Consider the following 6000-nt stretch of genomic DNA (forward strand, 5'->3'; position numbering starts at 1 on the left):
AAATAGCACAAGATCTCAATAAAGGCACTTTAACATGTCCTTGTCAGTGGTTACACTGATAAGTGTTCCAGCTGCGTGAAGCGAGGAGGTAATTCCATGCAGCTAAAAGTACAGTCAGCATGAGTAGGGCATAGTGTGTCACTCTTAATGGTGGGCAAACAGCAGTTGTTCATGTAAGTCTTATGTTTGACTAAGCATCTAAAAGGTCAAACATTTCTCCAAACTTTCTGTCCTCTGAAGCAGTTATGTCTATTGACAGAACATAAAATTAGTTAATTAATTATACTGAGAATAAAACAGAGCTGCCAAAAAGTCACAGGAAAGCTGAAAAAACTTGTGAAAACCAGGTACAGCCATTGTGTTCTTGTACTATGCTTGTCTGTCTTTAATGACATATTTAAAATAATTATTTTTCTTGCTGAATTTTTCAACAAACTTTGTGCAATGCTACCTACGAGTACAAGACAGAAGTCTGTCACTTGTTTCTAAAGCAATCAGCAGACCTCCGGCATCAGAGAGCTTTGGGGAAGAAGAACTCTTGGTTTATTTAGACAGATCTACTTTGTATCAAGATATTAAAACAATGAACAGCAACAATTAGTGATGAAAATTCCTTTTTTTTTTTTTTTTTTCTCCTGGCAAACAGGAGATCTTAGACTCCATGTGCCTTATGAAATGTTCCTGTATACACTCTCTAAGATATTCAGCCTCGTGGCATGATAACAAATGAGTATATGAAATCTGGTCCTCTGAGAATTTCCTCTCTTTGCTTTTTTACAACAAATAGGTCTTTAAATATAAATTGCTGGTTTCTAGAGTAGTTTTGGGGTGGGAGAGTGGAGGGGGGCGGGGCTGGGCTTTTTCTGTGCTGTAATGAAAAAGGATAGCCAGCAGATGGCAATGTTGTATAGTTGTTCCAACGGGAGACAGCCACATCATCAAGGGAGGAAAACCTCTCATACTCCCTAAGCAGCCATGAGGGAAAATGGAGTGGCCCCTGCAAGCCATTGGAGGGTTGGCCATCCAAGCATACTTTGGCTGAATGCTAATGTAGGCTTACTGAGTTTGCAATACCCTTTGTAACAGCAATTCTACATTGAAAACCCCTCAGTTGAAAGGGCAAGACCATTATAATTTAATAACAATCTAATTAAACTAGTGCATTTCCATATTCTTTTGAAAGCATGATTTCGCAAGGCTGCATAAGTACAATGTGTTCTTTCCCATACAGGTTGCATATTTAAAAAGATAAGTGGGTCTGATGCATCTTCTTTTGCTGGAATGCTGTGTGACAATTTAACTGATCTGTTACTGCCTTTTCAGGCTCAAACTATGAAAATCAACTCATGAAACATGTTTCTCCAAAGCCAAATAAAAGTTATTTCCTTATAACCCAGTGTGGTTCAGGCGTAACGCAAACTAGTTTATACATGAGTTACCTTCACTAGGTCTAGTCTCAAAGGACTTGAAAGGTTTTCTGGCTCCAGCAAGTTCCAGGTTAGTCCTGCTGTACTTTGCCAGCTAGAAAGTAGAAAGGTACAGAATACAATTCCATCTCTCTCTCTCTCTCCCTTTTTTTTTTTTTTAATTATTGTGGAGAGCTATTATGGTACTTTGATCTAAATATGTAAATCAAAGTTGCAAAAGCTTTCTGCTTCCAGCCGTACTGAAGCATGGGAAGGAGGTAAATGAACCTGTGGTACATAACACCAGCATATAAAATCCATGGAATAGCTCAGCAAGAGGAACTTGGAAAGACTTCTTTAAAATATAGGAACAAACAGATGTCTTGAGAGAAGAGAAGTGAGTAATAGTTTGACTAAAACAATTTTAGGTTCAGCTGATATTCTGCTCCACACTCTGAAGTCTGAAGCTCTGTTTTAGTAACCAAAAAAGCAGGCATCATTTCAGATGTTATTGAAATGTGAAGTACAAAGCTCTTTGTATTTAGGATTTTGTCTAGCAGTTCAGTCTAAAATCTAGAAATGGACATGGATGCTGAAAGACAAAATCAAATTATTTGTATCACAGTAATTGCTTTAGCAAAAATGATGCTATGAACACCCTTCTTTGTTTACACAGTAAGACCTGGCTTTACTGTCTGTTTGGTCTCCCTCAAGGTAAAAGGAACTGGCAAGAAGAAAGGCTCTCTGTTAGACTCAAAGACATATGTAACTTGAGAGGTACTGCTAAATTAAAACTCCTGTCACACAGAGACTACTTACTATAATTTATGTCAAGGTTAATGGAGTAAAAAGTATTGGAGTATTTTAAATGCTAAGCAGACATGTTGCCAATTAGTATCACTGCAGATTTTTTCTTATATACTGAAGGATATTTCAATGTTTCTGAACATTTATGTCTTTTTTAAAGGAATTTGAAGGAAATATCACAGAAATTTTAGATAAACTGAAAATCACTCAAGAAAATCAAAGGGGAGTATGAAATGTTCAAATATCTATGTCAATGTGGTTGCACAGAAAGTGATAGAGCGATGGACATGCCAGTCATAACAACTTGCTGGGCCAATGTAAGACAAATTAGTTACTAATAGCAGCTGCATTCAAGTGCTAGTTGCAGAACACACACAGCAGCAGCTGGGAGTCATAATCAGATATTATGGATTTGACTTCAATGTGGCTCAGATTATTAAGGATAAAAAATATGCATAGCGTTTGATTAAAAACTCTAATTGCTTCAGTTTTTTTATTTATAGAATCACGGAATATTCTGAGTTGGAAGGAACCCACAAGAATCATCAAAGTCCAGCTCTTGGCTCTGCACAGAACAACCCCAGGTATCACACCAAGTGCCTGAGAGCGTTGTCCAAATGCTTCTTTTACTCTGTCAGGCTTGGTGGTGTGACCATACAGGTACAGAACAGACATATTATGGTACTTTTCAAAGACTTCTGACAAAGTTTTCTGACAATGCCCTGCTGATGGTCTTTTACACCAGACTTAGAGAAGTTCAAGCCCTTCTCTGTTCTGACATTGCTCACTAATGCCAGTTTTGGTAATTTCTTTTTGCAATGGATTTTTTAATGTTGGGAACTGGCTTGAGATTCTTAAACTTCTTTGACATAAACTGTGTTTTATTTTAAAGGGGTGGACTATGGGGTCGTCTCAAGCGCTCGAGGTAACATATTTTAAGAAGTTAAAGCATGCAGGTTTGGTTATTGATGCTGCCTGTCAGAAGTAAATACCGAATATATTTGTTTCTGTTGTGCTTTCAGTATTTTGGTTTAGCACAAGACTGTTTATTCCTGCCATGTTTTTTATGTTCCAAAGCTCTGGATGTTCCAAAGCTTTGGATAAGGATCAATCCAATCTAAAACATGATGGAAGAGAGGATATCGCTACTTAGTCATCCACTATCAAGATCATGAGATGCGCATACTCAGGTAGGTGTATATTTCAGCATATTTGGCATAGCTTCAGATTGGTTGTGAGTTTGTAGTGCTGCTTAGAGGTTTTTTTTCCTTACAAGCAAATGTCAGCCAGAATTAAGGCTCTGTACGAGTTGAAAAATATATCTACAGAATATCTGAGAAGTCTAGTTTATTGTCAGAACAGAAGGTACCTTTTCACTCATGTGCCCTGCTATTGCCCATGAGCATTTTTATATCTACAGTTTACCAGTGTAAGAAATCACTGCATCCAGGGGAATCAGGTAGTGGCAAGCTTGTGGCATTATGGACCCACTCTGATAAGACCTCAAATCCAATCAAGCTATCATGCAAGCTATCATGCAAAATCAACTGTCGGAGCCAAGGTGTTGTCTTGGTGTTAATTATTGTAAGACCATCCTGGTTCACCAGACTTCGAATACACACTCTGCTTTTTGAAGTCTGATTTGACAGATAAGCTGATAGCTGGCCTATATGTGTGTGACTAACAGTCAATCACTTAGTACTCTAAAAGTCCAGTCTCCTTTCATGCAGTCAGGTTCTTCTGATATAACCCTTCTTGCAGTGTATGTGTGGAGATTCCTCCCTTGGGCTGGGTATGTTCCCGAAGGTTACTCCTTGAAGTTGAGAGAAAGGGATCTCCCCACTAGTGTTGACATGGGTGAGTTACATCAGATCTGTACTTAATAATTATTTCTTTTTGCTAGCTTTAATATAACTGCTTCAATAATTGCTTTGTTACAGTGCACTATACTATTCTATGCTATATTATACTCTATTAGTAGATTTTTAACATTTATATTGTGTCATAAATAGTTCTGATTAAGATCTTTTGTCTAACCATTTGTAATAATAAACCATTCATCTTATATAAATATCCCCATTTTGCCAATCATTAAAACCTGCAGGACAAAAGCGGTTCAGTCACACCTTTGTAATTCCTTAAATTTAAACTGTTGACATAATCCAAGGCTAGGATTGGATTCAGCTGCACCTAGACTCCTCTTTGAGAAGGGGTTTAGAAAGCAATCCTTTCTGCACCTTGAGACTCAATGGCAGGGCTTTTTAAATCAATTTTGTCTAAACCTTCCACTCCCACCTGCAACAAAGCTGCAGTAAATTTAATTCCTTAGTTTGCTGCATGCCTAATTTGTTAGTTTATGTCTGCATGTGTAATGCAAATGCAATCTATCAGTTGGAGGCCGACATCACAGGTTAGTAAAAGGCCTGAGGACTCACAGAAAGGCTTACCAGCCTTAGTGCATTTTAGGCCAGTCTTTCATGTTTTCAAACATTAGGTGGACATTATGGAGTTGTCTCCTATTGTTATAACACAACACTAAGAGAAAGGTGTCTCAAATTTAGATGCGAGGTGGTGTCTTGTGCCATAGGATCCCAAAAAGTCACTGTAGGTTCCTGTTGTGTCTGTGGCCTATACACTTCCATGTACAGTTATGAGATTGTTGGTAAAAATCCAAAATTATAGACTCCAAAGAACAAGAACCACTAATATAGAAAAGAACAGCTCTATTTTCATCTTATTGCCAACACTTTGTGTCAAAGCAGATATGTTTTATTTGCTGACACAGGCAGAAATTTTTACTTTGAAATTGTACTAGAAAAGTAAGGAAAGAATTTTTTTTCAAAGAAAGCTTGAGTCTTACAAAAAAGAATCCTGAACTCAGATCTTATTAAACATAAATATTTTCAATTAAATTAGTTTTTTGTTTAAAATAGAAGATTAATAATTCTAGTAATCTATGAAATATTAAAATTAAGGTTAAGCTTTAGTTAATTTACTGTTTCTGGCTCTTTGATTGAGAATTGCCAACTTTAGAATTCACAAGATGGTATGTACAGTTATGGTACACTTTTGTTGTTGGAGGGTGGCAGTGTAAACAACTCTCAATTCAGGAGCTGGTACCTAATGATCTAAGACCACTAATACATGATAATTTCATGAAAATGGAAAGTAACCCACTTTATGATATGAAGTTACTGTATATTATGTTGTTACAATTCCTGGATGGATGCATTCATTAAGCTTAATGAGAGGGATGGAAGGAATTGAAAGAGGACAACACTAAAGCAAAGCATGGAATCTAAATAAGTAGTTTCCCCACAAACAGCATGGAGAGAACTTCCTATGCAATGGCAGACATCTAGCCTCCTTAAATTTGCAAAACTTGCTTTTCCAGAGTTGAGTGCCAGTAGATCTAGAAATTTATAGATAATTAAAAAATTATGTGCAAAATTAATAAAGGTTTTTGATTAGTGATAGTTACATTCCCTTCAGGAGCTGAACATATGTCAGGATAGCTGAGGTGCTAAGGATACCTTAAAGAACCTCTATGAATAGAAGAGTCCTTTGCTCTTTCCCTTCAAAACATATGGATGAATTGTGGTCTAAGAACATGCACAACAGGAAAGGGTGATAAGACAAGATCATACTTGCATCTGCTTATACATTACAGAACTGTATGTTTTGTATTTCTTTGATTTTGAATTGAGAGTTGCATGACCTTCAGGTCAGGTATGGGACTTACTGGATAAAATTCAATGTCATTTGACAGACTAAACTGGAAAAAAAG

Source organism: Pseudopipra pipra, chromosome 3 (assembly GCF_036250125.1).
Source record: "Pseudopipra pipra isolate bDixPip1 chromosome 3, bDixPip1.hap1, whole genome shotgun sequence".
Lineage (NCBI taxonomy): Eukaryota > Metazoa > Chordata > Aves > Passeriformes > Pipridae > Pseudopipra > Pseudopipra pipra.